This window comes from Chelonia mydas, chromosome 1, assembly GCF_015237465.2.
Source record: "Chelonia mydas isolate rCheMyd1 chromosome 1, rCheMyd1.pri.v2, whole genome shotgun sequence".
Lineage (NCBI taxonomy): Eukaryota > Metazoa > Chordata > Testudines > Cheloniidae > Chelonia > Chelonia mydas.
This window is the reverse complement of record NC_057849.1, coordinates 270,786,233-270,802,849: the sequence shown is the minus strand read 5'-3', so window position 1 is coordinate 270,802,849 and position 16,617 is coordinate 270,786,233. Positions and strand designations below refer to the sequence as shown.

The following is a 16,617-nucleotide window of genomic DNA, read 5'->3' as shown; positions in this document are numbered from 1 at the left end:
AAGTCCCAATCTTATTAATCTCTCCTCATACGGAAGCCATTCCATACCCCTAATCATTTTTGTTGCCCTTTTCTGAACCTTTTCCAATTCCAATATTTCTTTTTTGAGATGGGGCGACCACATCTTCAGGCATGGGCATACCATGGTTTTATACAGAGGCAATGATATTTTCTGTCTTATGATCTATCCCTTTCTTAATGGATTCCCAACATTGTGTTCATTTTGACTGCCGCTACACACTGAGTGAAGGTTGTTTTCAGAGAACTATCCACAAGGACTCCAAGATCTCTCTCTCGAGTGGTAACAGCTAATTTAGACCCCATCATTTTATATGTTGTGACAAAGTTCCTCCTCTGCCTTGGTGGGTCCTGCGCTTATTGGCGGATTTGCTCACCTCAGAGATTCACGCAGCCCTCAGTTTGGCCACTTTTGCAAGTGGCTCAAACCTGCCATTCACTCAGCTAACCTCATCACTGGCCAGAATGTGGAAAGGAAGGAGAACAATCCCCGCAGAGTCTGCTGATCCACGTAGTGGATCAGGGGACAGGCCAGGGACCTTCCCCTCTGGTGAGACCCACAGCCCAGGTCAACTCCTCCTGTATCCAGTAGGGAGTTGGGTGGATGGGGGGAACCCGGGTCCGCCCTCTACTCCAGGTTCCAGCCCAGAACCCTGTGGATCACAGCAGTCTACAGTGTTTTGTGTAACACCTGTTTGACAGCTACAACTCCCTGGGCTACTTCCCCGTGGCCTCATCCTAACAGCTTCTGTAACCTCACCACAGGACCTTTCTCCTGGTGTCAGATAGTGTTTGTACTCCTCAGTCCTCCAGCAGCACGCCCTCTCACTCTCAGCTCCTTGCGCACCCCTCACTGACTGAAGTGAGGTCCTTTTTAAACAAGATGCCCTGATTAGCCTACCTGTCTTAATTGATTCTAGCAGCTTCTTAATTGGTTCCAGGTGTCCTAATTAGCCTGTCTGCCTTAATTGGTTCCAGCAAGTTCCTGATTGTTCCGGAACTGTCCCTGTTACCTTACCCAGGGACAAGGGACCTGCTTAACCTGGGGCTAATATATCTACCTTCTATCACTCTCCTGTAGCCATCTGGCCCGACCCTGTCACAAAGTATAGTTGGGATGTTCTCCAATGTGCATTACTTTGCATTTATAAACATTGAATTTCATTTGCCATTTTGTTGCTCAGTCACTCAGTTTTGTGATATCCCTTTGTAGCTCTTCGCAGTCTGCTTTGGACTTATCTATCCTGAGTATCATAGAATCACCAGGTTGGAAGAGACCTCAGGTGATGATCTAGTCCAACCCCCTGCTCAAAGCAGGACCAACCCCAACTATATCATCCCAGCCAGGGCTTTGTCAAGCCGGACCTTAAAAACTTCTAAGGGTGGAGATTCCACAACCTCCCTAGGTAACCCATTCCAGTGCCTCACCACCCTCCTAGTGAAAAAGTTTTTCCTAATATCCAACCTAAACCTCCCCCACTATAACTTGAGATCATTGCTCCTTGTTCTCTTATCTGCCACCACTGAGAACAGCCTAGTTCCATCCTCTTCAGAATTCCCTTTCAGGTAGTTGAAGGCTGCTATCAAATCCCCCCTGCCCCCATTCTTCTCTTCTGCAGACTAAATAACCCCAGTTCCCTCAGCCTCTCCACAAAAGTCATGTGAACCAGCCCCCTGATCATTTTCGTTGCCCTCTGTTGGACTCTCTCAAATTTGTCCACATCCTTTCTGTAGTGGGGGGTCCAAAACTGTACACAATACTCCAGATGTGGCCTCACCAATGCCGAAGAGAGGGGAATAATCACTTCCCTCAGTCTGCTGGCAATGCTCCTACTAATACAGCCCAATATGCCGTTAGCCTTCTTGGCAACAAGGGCACAGTGTTGACTCATATCCAGCTATTTGTCCACTGTAATCCCCAGGACCTTTTCTGCAGAACTGCTGCTTAGATAGTTGGGCCCAAGCCTATAGCAGGGGATTCTTCCATCCTAAGCGCAGGAATCTGCACTTGTCCTTGTTGAACCTCATCAGATTTCTTTTGCCCCAATCCTCCAATTTGTCTAGGTCACTCTGGACCCTATCCCTATCCACCAGCATATCTACCTCTCCCCCCAGCTTAGTATCATCTGCAAACTTGCTGAGGGTGCAATGCATCCCATCATCCAGATCACTAATGAAGATGTTGAACAAAACCAGCCCTGGACAGACCTCTGGGGCACTCCACTTGATACCGGCTGCCAACTAGACATCGAGCCATTGATCACTACCCGTTGAGCCCGACAATCTAGCCAGCTTTCTATCCACCTTATCGTCCATTCATCCAATCCATACTTCTTTAACTTGCTGGCAAGAATACTGTGGGAGACCATATCAAAAGATTTGCTAAAGTCAAGGTATATCACATCCACTGCTTTCCCCATATCCATAGAGCTAGTTATCTCCTCATAGAAGGCAATCAGGTTGGTCAGGCATGACTTGCCCTTGGTGAATCCATGTTGACTGTTCCTGATCACCTTCCTCTCCTCTAAGTGCTTAAAAATGGATTCCTTGAAGACCTGCTCCATGATTTCTCTGGGGACTGAGGTCCGGCTGACCAGTCTGTAGTATTTCTCCGGATTCTCCTTCTTCCTTTTTTTTAAAGATGGGCACTATATTTGCCTTTTTCCAATCCTCCTGGACCTCCCCCGATCGCCATGAGTTTTCAAAGATGATGGGCAGTGGCTCTGCAATCACATCAGCCAATTCCCTCAGCACCCTCGGATGTATTGCATCCGGCCCCATGCACTTGTCCATGTCCAGCTTTTCTAAATAGTCCATACCCTGTAGTAGTTTCATATCATATGCACATTTTGCCACCTCACAGTTTACCCCTTTTTCCAGGTCATTTATGAATATGTTGAATAGTACTAATTCCAGTTAAGACCCCTGGTTGACACCACTATTTACCTCTCCATTTTGAAAACTGACCATTTATTCGTACCTTTTGTTTCCTATCTTTTAACCAGTTACCAATTCATGAGAGGACCATCCCTCTTATCCCATGACAGCTTACTTTGCTAAGAGCTTTTTGTGAGGGGCCTTGTCAAGGGCTTTCTGAAAATCTAAGTACACTACATACACTGGATCCCCCTTGTCCACATGTTTGTTGACCCCCTCAAAGAATTCTAGTAGATTGGTGAGGCATGATTTCCTTTTACAAAAACCATGTTGACTCTTCCCCAACAAATTATGTTCATCTATGTGTCTGACAATCCTGTTCTTTACTATAGTTTCAACCAGTTTGCTCAGTATTGCAGCTAGGCTTACTGGCCTGTAATTGCCAGTATCACCTCTGGAGCCCTTTTTAAAAATTAGTGTCACATTAGCTATCCTCCAATCAGTTGATACAGAAGCTGATTAAAATGATAGGTTACAAACAACAGTTGTTAGTTGTGAAATTTCACCTTTGAATTCCTTCAGAACTCTTGGGTGAATACCATCTGGTCCTGGTGACTTATTACTGTTTAATGTATCAATTTGTTCCAAAGCCTCATCTAATGACACCTCAATCTGGGACAGTTCCTCATATTTGTCACCTAAAAAGAATGGTTGAGGTTTGGGAATCTCCCTCACATCCTCAGCTATGAAGACTGATGCAAAGAATTCATTTAGTTCCTCCACAATGGCCTTATCGTCCTTGAGTTGCTCCTTTAGCATCTCAATCGTCCAGTGGCCCCACTGGTTGTTTGGCAGGCTTCCTGCTTCTGATACACTTAAAAATAAATTTGCTATTACTTTTTGAGTCTTTGGCTAGCTGTTCTTCAAATTCTTTTTTGGTCTTCCTAATTATATTTTTGCACTTCACTTGCCCGAGTTTATGCTCGTTTCTATTTTCCTCACTAGGATTTAACTTCCACTTTTTAAAGGATGCCTTTTGCCTCTCACTGCTTCTTTTACTTTGTTGTTTAGCCACGGTGGTACCCTTTTGGTTCCCTATGTTTTTCAATTTGGGCTATACATTTAAGTTGAGCCACTATTATGGTGTCATTAAAAAATTTCCATGCAGCTTTCAGGGATTTCACTTTTGACACTGTGCCTTTTAATTTCTGTTTAACTAACTTCCTCATTTTTGTGTTGTCCCCCTTTCTGAAATTAAATGTTACAGTGTTGGGCTGCTGTGGTGTTTTCCCCGCCACAGGGATGTTAAATTTAATTATATTATGGTTAATTATTACCAAGCAGTCCAGCTATAGTCACCTCTTGGACCAGATCCTGTGCTCCATTTAGGCCTAAATCAAGAATTGCCTCTCCTCTTGTGGGTTACAGGACTAACTGCACCAAGAAGCAGACATTTAAGGTGTCAAGAAACTTTATCTCTGCATCCCATCCTGAGGTGACATGTACCCAGTAAATATGGGGATAGTTAAAATACCCCATTATTATTGAGTTTTTTATTTGTATAGCCTCTCTAATTTCCGTGAGCATTTCACAGTCACTATTACCATCCTGATCAGGTGTTCAGTAGTAAATCCTTACTGCTATATTCTTATTATTAGAATTATTAGAGCATGGAATTACTATCTATAGAAATTCTGTGGTACAGTTTGGTTTATTTAAGATTTTTACTTCATCACCTCACTGCTAAAAGGGTTCTACTTCCTCAGATTCAAAGCTACTTACTGGTGTTGAGTGTCATCATGTAGGAGATGCTAGCATTAGATGCAGCATTTAGGCTCTCCTCCACCATGCCTGCCTGCTGCAGCCTCAATTTCATAAAACACCTGGGGTCTAACAGATGTTGGCCCAGTAAAATATAATACAACATAAGCCTCAGGATGTCACCTTGAAGTCTGTTTCAGGAAGCAAGACATGTGTTCATCAGTCCCTTGCCTCACAAAATTTCAGTCAGAGCCAGATGGCCAGATAAAATATTGCTTCTGAAGAGCTGCTGGGTTAGGGATCCCTCAGCCACTTCTCCTGATAGTGATGGCAGTTGCACACTGCCCACAAAAGCTTGCACGCCACCCACCCATCACTCCTCCACCTCTTTACCGCTGCCAATTTATTTATTTAGTGTTGGGGCAGCTCGTCAGCCCCAGCAAGTGAGGCACAGCCTAACCAAAGAATTCAGAAGCTAATTCCCAATCCTAAAAGCTACATTTGTGTGTCTATATATTAGTATTAGGACAGTTAATTTATTTAATATATATGCCTAACATATCTAAGTCCACAAGGAGAGAGAGTGAGTAATCTGACAGATCACAAGCACTTCCTCTCCATAAACACAATGCTGCTGCAGGAGAGGCTCAGATCAGAGTATGGGTAATTGTGCCTCAGAAAGTTGCTCTGTTACCATGGCAACTTACCACACCCAGGTATCATTTTATGATGGCAAGGCTGTGATAACCATGGACTGGTGAGGCTGTGGCAGAATTGCACCAGTTAAAGACTGTTTTGACAGTGGGGCTGGAAGCGGGCTGGCCCAGGAAAAACATACGGCTCAAGGAGCAGGGAAGGCTGCAGTCATAAGCCTAGCAGAGTACAAACCCCCAGCAAGGATTGCAAGGACCACAAGTCCACAGCCCTGGGGGAGGCTATCTGCTGCTAAATAGCTCCTGGTCAGGGATGGCTCCCACACTCCTGGCTGGTAACTGTGAGGGAGGGAGTGGGACTATGACAGCAGAGCTGCAGAGGGCTTCTAGACCCTGCACAGCCAGCGACACTGGATCCCTGCAAGCACAAGGTGTGAGGAAGGCTGCGGTTCTGGCAGAGGAGATCAGAGACCCCCAGCCAGGCCTGCAAGAAGGAGGCTACTCAGGGCCGGCCCACAACATTTTGGCTCCTGAGGCGGGGAGCACAAATGACGCCCCCATCACCCCACGCTTTGGCCAAAACTTTGAAAGGTCTCAGTTCTGCCTTCTTCCTGTTGTACTCCTCTCATGGTACTGCTCTGCTACCTACCCCAATAAAGGAAAACTAACAACTTAAAATGCCTTGTTCAAAAAATTTAACTAACACTTAACTTTCAAACGGCTGAACAGCAAATGTAACTTTTCTTGTCTGCATAGTAAACATTGGCATTTTTATCTATTTGAATAATCAAAGTGGTGCTTTCCATGCCTTCTTGGCTTCTTGCCTTCATGCCTTCTTCTGCAGCTGACGGTCCACAGTCTGGGCCAGCTCATGCTCTATTGAGATGGTTGCAAGGCCAACCAGCTTCTCCTGTGTCATTGTGGAGCGTAGATGTGTTTTTATTAACTTCAGCTTGGAGAAACTGGGTTCTCAGCAACTGTTACAGGAAGTGTTAGAAGTATGTGCAGAGCAACAAAAGCATTTGGAAAGAGGGTGGTCATCTTATTTGTGCACATATATTCCAGAACAGCCTTTGGAGTTGATCCTGCTGAAATGTATCTTGAAAGGGCTTTCAGTTCATCACCTAAATCACTCGCATCAATATCGTGCATTTCATCATTAGGAGTGAAGAGTTTTGCAATATCATACCATACAACATCCCAAATAGACTGCTGTGTTCCTTGAGCTGCATGAAACGTTCAACTGACTGTATTGCACAATCTAGCACCTCGTTAAAGAATTGAACTTTGAATTGTTGTTTGGGGTCTCTTATGGGTTTATCCCATGCCTCGTAATCAAAATGTCGTCTTCTTCAGTGAATTGTATTCTTGAATGGGTGGGAAAATAGCTTCAGTGTAAAGTTCCTCTGCCAACTTCTGTGCACTCGTCAGAACGTTTTGAAATCCCTCATCTGACCGGTAAGACTGTAGGTATGACTTTGGTTTGTCCAGTTGTTCCATTGTTCCAGATATATCAAGGTCAACACCTTGGAGTCTCTTGCTTACAACATTTATTTCAAACAGTATGTCATGCCACAACACTAAGCCAGATAGAAATTTGAAGTTATGTATGTTTCTGGTTGTTAGGATATAGATATTCAGGCCTGTCTGTAAAGGCCTGTACTTTAAGAATTTAGGGGTATTCTTATTACTTGGCTAGTTAGAGGTATAAAAGAAAGAATCAAAATCACTGTCTGCTGGTGTAAGGGCCGTCTCTTACTGTGACAGTTTGAGGCCCTGTGCTTAGGCTAAGGCCTTTGGCTAAGCAGCAGAGGCAGCCATAAGCCAGGAAGCGAACAGTCACATCCTCACATTCCAAACTAGCCACATTGAAAGAAGGTGCTATTGGGCTGTTAGGAATACAATCCTGTCCTGAATACAATCCTGTCCTGATAATTCCTATCACCTCCAGAGAAAGGGAAGTGCCTAGAAAATGTAAAAGGAAACAGCATCCTGTCTGGCAAGAACTCACTTATCAATACTGGGATGTGAAATCCTCACTTCTGTATTGTTTTGTCATTATAATTCCCACTTTGCTATTGTTTGTCTGTATAATCTCTGTCTGGTTCTGTGATTGTTCCTGTCTGCTGTATAATTAATTTTGCTGGGTGTAAACTAATTAAGGTGGTGGGATATAATTGGTTACCTAATCATGTTACAATATGTTAGGATTGGTTAGTTAAATTTCAGGAAAATGATTGGTTAAGGTATAGCTAAGCAGAACTCAAGTTTTACTATATAATCTGTAGTCAATGAGGAAGTGAGGGGGCGTGGGTGGCTGGGTGGGGGTGGGCATGGGCTGTGGGTGGGAGATGGGAACAGGGAACGGGGGTAAGGAAATTGGAATCATGTTTTGCTGAAGGGCGAGATGGGAACAGGGAATGGGGGTGGAGAAATTGGAATCATGTTTTGCTAAAGGGGGAAATGGGAACAGGGAATGGGAGTAAGGAAATTGGAATCATGTTTGGCTAAGGGCAGGAATAGGAACAGGGACACAGGTGTAAGGCTCTGTGGTGTCAGAGCTGGGAAGGAGGATACTAAGGAAGGAAACTGGAATCATGCTTGCTGGAAGTTCACCCCAATAAACATCGAATTGTTTGCACCTTTGGACTTCGGGTATTGTTGCTCTCTGTTCATGCGAGAAGGACCAGGGAAGTGAGTGGGTGAAGGAATAAGCCCCCTAACATCTTGGTGCCGTGACTGACTCGGATGCATCGCATTGGATAGGTGAGTGGCAGCCTGTAAGTCCCCCTCCCCAACAGTCCGCGCAGCTGCTTGGAGGGGGTATCGTGAACTCTCGTGATGGTAGTTGCGGGTTCTGGCAAGCCAGGGTAAAGGATTTTTTGGATAAATGGATAAGGAAGAACCAGGACCCATACCAGGTGCAGGGGTCAACCTGGGATGAGATTAAAAAGGAAGTGTTAGGGGACCCAGAGGTATGGGGGGTGGCTGAGGAGCCCACCCTCCTTGGTATATGGGTAGTGGAAGAAGGTCCCTGCCCATGGGGACTGAATGCCTTCCAGGGAAAGGAGGCACTTCAGTCTGCTTGTGAGAGGTTTGAAGTAAGGGCAGCATTATGGGAAGCTGCCAGGAATCTTTCAAGTTTGGTGCTGCTTCAGCAGGGGCTGCTGAAGGGTTGTAAATTAGTTAGGGGTAGTGAAAGATGATTTGGCACAAAAGGGTTTATAGTCAAAAGCAGAGTTAACAGACCACCTTTAGAGACTGGATCTGGGACTTGGTCCTGGGGGAATGGAAAAAAAAAAAGTTTCAAAGTGCAACCTGCCTTTCCACTCTTTTGTTTTTCTGAAGTTTTAATGGAGGGTACTTTGGATACTTATGTGAGATGTCAAGAGGGAAGTTTTTGTTTAATGATAAAACCCAGTTATATAAATGTAACTGTATGTGCAACTCTGTGCAGTCACATTGGATGGAAGCTTGGTAATTAAATTATCCAAGGGGGTCAGGTCGAGTGGCTACTACCACCACTATGCTTCTGTCCCCAGAAGCCTTTACAGCTATTCTGAGGGAAAATGGGCCCTTTTCCCACAGAAATGGTCTATAGGGGACTGCTGCAGGCAGCAGGCAGAGAGAGAATCTGATCAAAATTATTTGACTTTTGGGTAATGTAATCAAAATCACTAAAGGATGTAAGGGGTTTCTATTGGAACTTAACTTGGCTGCCCCTGGTTGTGTCTAGTTGTACAAGATGGAAGTGTAATTGGGGTACAGTTGTGTAAAAGAGTAATCACAGTGCAAGAAATGTTAGGCAAAAGAGAATTTTGTGTGGTAAAAGAAAAGGAAAAGGGGAGGAATGATGGGAGCACTGAGCCTGGGGGTGGCTCTGGGGGATCAGATTGTTGCTTTGGTGGGTGTGCATGAAAACTCTGTGGGCATAGGGGAGGCAGTTACACCTTGTATAAAATTAATTTGGCTAATATAATGTTATGGAGGTTAAACTATATGGAAGGAATGTGCATATTCCCAGGACATGTGTGGTCTATATTGGAGAAGGGGTAAAAGAAATGCAAATAAAACATGGTATTTAATTAAAATCCTATTAGGGCTCCAAAAGGAGCCACAATAGGTTGTGCTTTCTTTTTCAGATCTGTGTGTTTTGGAGCAGGAGATGAAAGTGGAAAGTAATCAGAACTCTAGTGGAAGTGGAATGCTTCCCTTTTAAGACAGTGTCTGAGCTGCTAACAGCTTTGGATCCAGAAGCAAGCTAGTAAGCCTCTGTGTGTAAATGCAAATTACCTAGCTGATGGGCACAAAGGAGCTGCAAATAATGAATACATCCGGTCAGCAAACAAGCTACTAGAAGACTCAGATTATGGCCCTCCAGGAAAGGGAGGTGGAAAAAACAAGTCAAGCCTGAAAATAAGGGACAGGTTAACCTTAAGGGGTGTGTGTGTGTGTGTGTGTGTACAGTGCTAAAATCTGAAGCTGTGTCTCAGCTATTACCTGAGAATAAACTTAAAGCTTGGTACAGCAGAGAAACTATTGCAAACTTGGTCTGTTATACAAGAGGGGAAACTGAGGTACACCATCTCATGAATTTCATAAATGACCAGTGAGTGAGGTAATTCACTAGCCTGACTATAGAACAAAATAAGGACAGCCTGGAGGTAATTCTTCTGTTTTTCCTGCAATTAGCAAGGAAATTTGTAAAAGAAAGTGGTATTATTATTAAGCAATAATCTGTCCCCACCAGGGGGGTGGAAATTGTTTCTTTTGTTTTTCAGACACTCTACAAGCAAGCTGGCGCCAGCAGGAAGAATAACTCAGAATACCATGGATCTATGTTTTGTGTTGTTTGTCTGTGGTGTCTGTCTTGTTGCTAGCATTGTTGTGTTTTAATGAACAGAAAACCTCATGATGTGGGTGGGGGATGGCTTCAAAAGGCTGACCTTGGTGGGAAGATGTGTATGGGAATACAAAATGCTCAACTAGGAGGCCAGCACCTGTGTAATAGCTACCGTGGTACCTGGAAATGGAATGGCAACTAAGGTGGCCCCCACAAGCCCTATGGAACCAATGAGAAGGGGAGGAGCTCACTGGGAATCAATGGAGGGGTGTGTAAAATAGTGTAAATCAACAGAAGATGTTTGGATGTGCCCCTCTCCTGTGACTATAGAGGAGCCTATGCAAGGGGTGGACAATTGGGTGTACTGTGTATAAGGTGTTTTGCTGGGAATGTACATATTACTGGGGGCACAATTACACCAGTCCATAACCAAACTACACACATTTACATGCTGCTATCTGGACTTTGGTGCACAAATGGATCTGTGAATCTTATTGCTGTGAATAATCAAGCCAGGGCATACTGCCTGATTCCATACCAAGTGGTCAAGCTGGTTTGGACAATATCCCATTTCTCTATGAACATTCAATGGACTTATGATATGGACAAAAGCAAGCAAAACCTCCAGGGGCAATTTGTTGCAACTGCCAGCAACTGGACACATCAGATCGTGACCCTGTTGAAGGAGGAGAGGCAGTGTTTTGGGGGTGTCTCGAATGTTGGACCATACTGCAGTGGTCAGGACTCAGTGCTGCTGTGGATTTTGTATTGTTAACTGTACTTGTGTTACGTTGCATAGGGAGATAACCTATAAGGAATGTAATAAGCCCTCCAAACCCTACAGTGTACTAGACAACCCGGACTCAACCTTCTTGGGCCCACTATAATGGGAAGTCTGGAACACTAATTGGAATAGGTGTAGTATGCCCGTACGAGAGAAGGTGCAGGGCATGGTACTACACAAGGGGCAGTGGGACAAATGGAATATCGACACCTTCCACCTTGATGCCTGGCCCTATCAGGAAATGTGTCGCCATATGTCCTATGCTTTTCCAGGGATACCTGGGCAGGAGGATCCCAAAAGAAAAAGAAAAAAAAGGGGTGGAGTGTTAGGATATAGATATTCAGGCCTGTCTGTAAAGGCCTGTACTTTAAGAATTTAGGGGTATTCTTATTACTTGGCTAGTTAGAGGTATAAAAGAAAGAATCAAAATCACTGTCTGCTGGTGTAAGGGCCGTCTCTTACTGTGACAGTTTGAGGCCCTGTGCTTAGGCTAAGGCCTTTGGCTAAGCAGCAGAGGCAGCCATAAGCCAGGAAGCGAACAGTCACATCCTCACATTCCAAACTAGCCACATTGAAAGAAGGTGCTATTGGGCTGTTAGGAATACAATCCTGTCCTGAATACAATCCTGTCCTGATAATTCCTATCACCTCCAGAGAAAGGGAAGTGCCTAGAAAATGTAAAAGGAAACAGCATCCTGTCTGGCAAGAACTCACTTATCAATACTGGGATGTGAAATCCTCACTTCTGTATTGTTTTGTCATTATAATTCCCACTTTGCTATTGTTTGTCTGTATAATCTCTGTCTGGTTCTGTGATTGTTCCTGTCTGCTGTATAATTAATTTTGCTGGGTGTAAACTAATTAAGGTGGTGGGATATAATTGGTTACCTAATCATGTTACAATATGTTAGGATTGGTTAGTTAAATTTCAGGAAAATGATTGGTTAAGGTATAGCTAAGCAGAACTCAAGTTTTACTATATAATCTGTAGTCAATGAGGAAGTGAGGGGGCGTGGGTGGCTGGGTGGGGGTGGGCATGGGCTGTGGGTGGGAGATGGGAACAGGGAACGGGGGTAAGGAAATTGGAATCATGTTTTGCTGAAGGGCGAGATGGGAACAGGGAATGGGGGTGGAGAAATTGGAATCATGTTTTGCTAAAGGGGGAAATGGGAACAGGGAATGGGAGTAAGGAAATTGGAATCATGTTTGGCTAAGGGCAGGAATAGGAACAGGGACACAGGTGTAAGGCTCTGTGGTGTCAGAGCTGGGAAGGAGGATACTAAGGAAGGAAACTGGAATCATGCTTGCTGGAAGTTCACCCCAATAAACATCGAATTGTTTGCACCTTTGGACTTCGGGTATTGTTGCTCTCTGTTCATGCGAGAAGGACCAGGGAAGTGAGTGGGTGAAGGAATAAGCCCCCTAACACTGGTGATTCCATTTCCCTCTGCCACTGTTCTCCCATGAACAGTTCCTGTCATAGCATTATCCTCCGTAATGACAACAATGGCACCATCTATCTTCCCAACTTGGTGTTTGATAGGCTTTATTGCCTCCACTTGACTTTCCCATCATGTGGCACTCAGTGGTTACAGTGTCAAAGAGGATGTTCCCAGATGTTGCTTCAAAATTTGCCATCGATGAGCTGATGCAGAGAAAAATACATAGATGCTTTGAACTACATTAAAAAATTTAGCAGCTTCCTTAGGGGGGAGGGATAGCTCAGTGGTTTGAGCATTGGCCTGCTAAACCCAGGGTTGTGAGTTCAATCCTTGAGGGGGCCATTTGGGGTCTGGGACAAAATTGGGGATTGGTCCTGCTTTGAGCAGGGGGTTGGACTAGATGACCTCTGAGGTCCCTTCCAACCCTGGTATTCTATGATTCATCACTGACCACCAAGTTCAATGAATGAGAACTGCATGGGACAAAAAAAGCTTGAGGGTTTAACTCTCGGATCCATGTCTGCACTCCTCTGTTCTTTCCTCTCATGTTGGCACCATTATCGTAGCCCTGACCTCTCGTGTCAGCTATCGCAGTTCCCATATCTTCTAGTTTTTTTAGAAGCCCATTTGTCATAGCAGCTCCTGTAGTATCATCAATGTCAATAAATTCTAGAAAATGCTCTCTGACAGTCACCATTGCAGGGATATTTTCTCTAGGTTATATTGTTGTTACAAAACGCACCATTAAAGTCATTTCTTCTGATGTCAGGTGTGCAGTCCAGAATAACACAGTAATATCTTGCTGACTTCAGATCTGCCACAATCTTCTGTTTGACTTTTGTTGCCAGTAACTGTAGGATCTCATTTTGAATTGTTTTTCCAAGGTAGTGGTGTGTGTACATTTCTTGGGTGGTGACTCTTCTTAGATGCTCCTGGAGTACAGCATCAAACTCAGTCATCAGCTCCACAATTTTAAGGAAATTTCCATTGTTTGGCACATATAGCTGATCTGAAGTGCCACACAGTGCTAGGTTTTGGGTAGCAAGCATTCTCACAATGGCAATGAGCCTTTTCAGAACATTTTGCCAGTAAAGAGACTCTGATGCAATCTTCTCTTGATGCTGATCATCTATGGTGGCCTTTAACCTTAGTCTCATCTCAAGCTCTTTCCACCTATGGAATGCTCTCTGGTGATTTGCTGCCTTCTCATGGTATGCCAGATTTCTAGCCAGATTTTAACAGTCTTTTGTTCCTGTAGAACCCAATGTGGCTGGAACATTAGACTGGAAGAGTTTGCAACAAAAACAGTATGCAGCATTCTGGGTTTTTGAGTACATAAGCCATGGCCTCTCCACTTTATCACCATTGGGGATTTCATGCCAGTAATGTGTTAGATGGAAACTTCTATTTTCATTGTCTTTGGGGAACATGAAGTTTTTCACTTGCTCTAGCCCATGCAGTACAAGGAAGTCCCTCAGGCTACTGCTCAAGTGGGTCCACAGTCCTGGATCATCCAGACTTAAGGAACTAAACTCAGTAACAGCTGTTTCTTGCACCACCACCACACTTTTCTCTGATCTGCACTTTTCTTCAGGAATGTGTATGGTTACATCCATTTAAGATGGAGATATGGATGCTGCAGTAGCTGCCAGGACACCTGCACTCTGACTAACTGGAAGATCAGGCATCTCCTCACCACTCACATCCTCACTGGGGCTGGAAGACTCACCATGAACATTTGTGTCTATGTATCTCAGGAGAGCTCCTTCCTGCTTAGATAGAAAAGCTTCCTTTGCTTTCTTTCTTTTTCTGAATGCTGCCCCAGAAGGGTATTTTCTTCTTTCACTCATGACTGCTGTTCTGTCCCAGCTATAGTGGCTCTCAACACTCAGTTGAAGGGGACAAATAAGCAGGCTGGTAGCAGGGCCTGAGTGAGGGAAGATATCAGCGTCTTAAGGGCCTAACTGGCTCCTACTACTTCAGTTGACTGCATGTTCTCCTCTAGTGGGTTCAGGGAAGCAGCAGGAAACAGGAAGCTCCCTGAGAAGCTGGTGTTAATCAGTCCAGGCTCCTGGGGGTGTTAGAGAGGTACATAAGGGACTCCTCCTCCTCTCTCTCCCTGCAGCTCCTGCTGCTTTCTGTTATTCCCTCTCACCTTTTCTCCTGCCTGCCTGTTATGTCTCTTGTGCCCTCCTTCCTCCAGCACAGCACTCCACCATTTCTGTGCATCTAGAGCAGAGAGAATACATATGCACCAGCAGCAGACACAATTTTCTACGCTCTGGGTCCTAGTGGCACCCCCACCACAGTCTGGCACCTGAGGAGCCTCCTCAGTTTGCCTCATGGTAAGGCCAGCCCTGAGGCTACTCCATTTGTAGGTGGTCCCCAATGCACTGGCCTAGAGCTGGGGACTTTACAGCCATTTCTTTCCATGACGCACGCCCTATCCTTGGGAGGAGCTGCTCCCTGGGGCTCAACCTCCTGGTTCCTCTTGCCTGGCAGAGGCTGCCACCACCACTGGCTGGGAGTGAGTGAAAGCACAGTTCATGCTGGTGGGGAGAGCAGGAGTCTGATCAGGAATAGGTGCTGGAGCAGAAGAGTAGCCCAACAAAATGCCCTGGGGAAAGGACCCGAGCCTGATCCCCCTGAAATTCCCTGGGAGCAGGGGGAGCCTCAGCCCAACCTGTCCAGGAGAGGGGAGCACTCCCCCATTGTGCTCTGGAGAAGTGCTCCTCGTTCAATATATACCATTAAACTGCAGATGACACTAAACTGGGAGGAGTGGTAGATACACCAGAAGGTAGGGATATGATACAGAGGCACCTAGACAAATTGGAGACTTGGGCCAAAAGAAATCTGATGAGGTTCAACAAGGACAAGTGCAGAGCCCTGCACTTAGGATGGAAGAATCCCATGCACTGCTACAGACTAGGGACCCAGTCACTAAGCAGCAGTTCTGCAGAAAAGGACCTAGGGGTTACAGTTGACAAGAAGCTGGATATGAGTCAACAGTGTGCCCTTATTGCCAAGAAGAATAACAGCATTTTGGACTGTATAAGTAGGAGCATTGCCAGCAGATCGAGGGGCGTGATCATTCCCCTCTATTCTGCATTGGTGAGGCCTCATCTGGAGTACTGTGTCCAGTTTTGGGCCCCACACTACAAGAAGGATGTGGAAAAATTGGAAAGAGTCCAGAGGAGGGCAACAAAAATTATTAAGGGGCTGGAGCACATGACTTATGAGGAGAAACTGAGGGAACTGGGATTATTTAGTCTGCAGAAGAGAAGAATGAGGGGGGATTTGATAGCTGCTTTCAACTATCTGAAAGGAGGTTCCAAAGAGGATGGATCTAGACTGTTCTCAGTGGTAGCAGATGACAGAACGAGGAGTAATGGTCTCAAGTTGCAGTGGGGGAGGTTTAGGTTAGATATTAGGAAAAACTTTTTCACTAAGAGGGTGGTGAAGCACTGGAATGCGTTACCTAGGGAGGTGGTGGAATCTCCTTCCTTAGAGCTTTTCAAGGTCAGGCTTGACAAAGCCCTGGCTGGGATGATTTAGTTTGGGATTGGTCCTGCTTTGAGCATGGGGTTGGACTAGATGACCTCCTGAGGTCCCTTCCAACCCTGATATTATATGATTCTATGAAACTAGGGTTGCCAACCTTCTGACCGAACAAAACTGAACACCTTGCCTTGCCCCTTCGCTGAGGCCCTGCCCCATTCACTCCATCTTCCCCCCACACTCACTCACTTGCTCATTTTCACTGGGCTGGGGAGGGTCCCATTTTGACCAGGTGTTCGGTTGAAGATGGGACACCTGGCAACCCTACATCAAACAAGCTCCCACATACAAGCTGACGAAGGGATCCCCCAGTTTGACACCCCCCAATAAATGACCTAGGCTCCTCTCCGCAATACTCCAGCCTTCCCCACCCCACCTCTGCTACCCTTCACTATTCCTGGAAGGCTTCTCCCCAGCCCAGTGCTCCTTGGGTGGCAGTGGTGTGACCTGACCCTGGTACTGTGTCTTCTCTCGGATGCTTTCCAGGAGGACAAGGTCTTGGCCACAAAGGAGACCAACCCACTGCTGAAGGGCTCTTGCCAGTTTTTTGTCCTCCTCCTCCTTACAGTACTGGCCGGGTATCTCTGCTTTGCATTCCGCCGCCCCCCACCTTGCAGCTATAGGGATTTGCTGTCAGCAACCCTGCAGCTGTGCAGGGAGCCCAGTCTTCTGCAGCCCC

At 45.5% G+C, this 16,617-nt stretch overlaps 1 long non-coding RNA gene across 1 annotated transcript; it reads left to right on the top strand.

Moving 5' to 3' along the window:
- The first annotated feature begins 6,276 nt into the window (after positions 1-6,276).
- LOC122462270 lies at positions 6,277-15,325 on the top strand. Its single transcript, XR_006284739.1, has 3 exons — positions 6,277-6,287; positions 8,157-8,162; positions 15,139-15,325. It is a non-coding gene; the product is annotated as an uncharacterized LOC122462270 (long non-coding RNA).
- Positions 15,326-16,617: the final 1,292 nt, after the last annotated feature.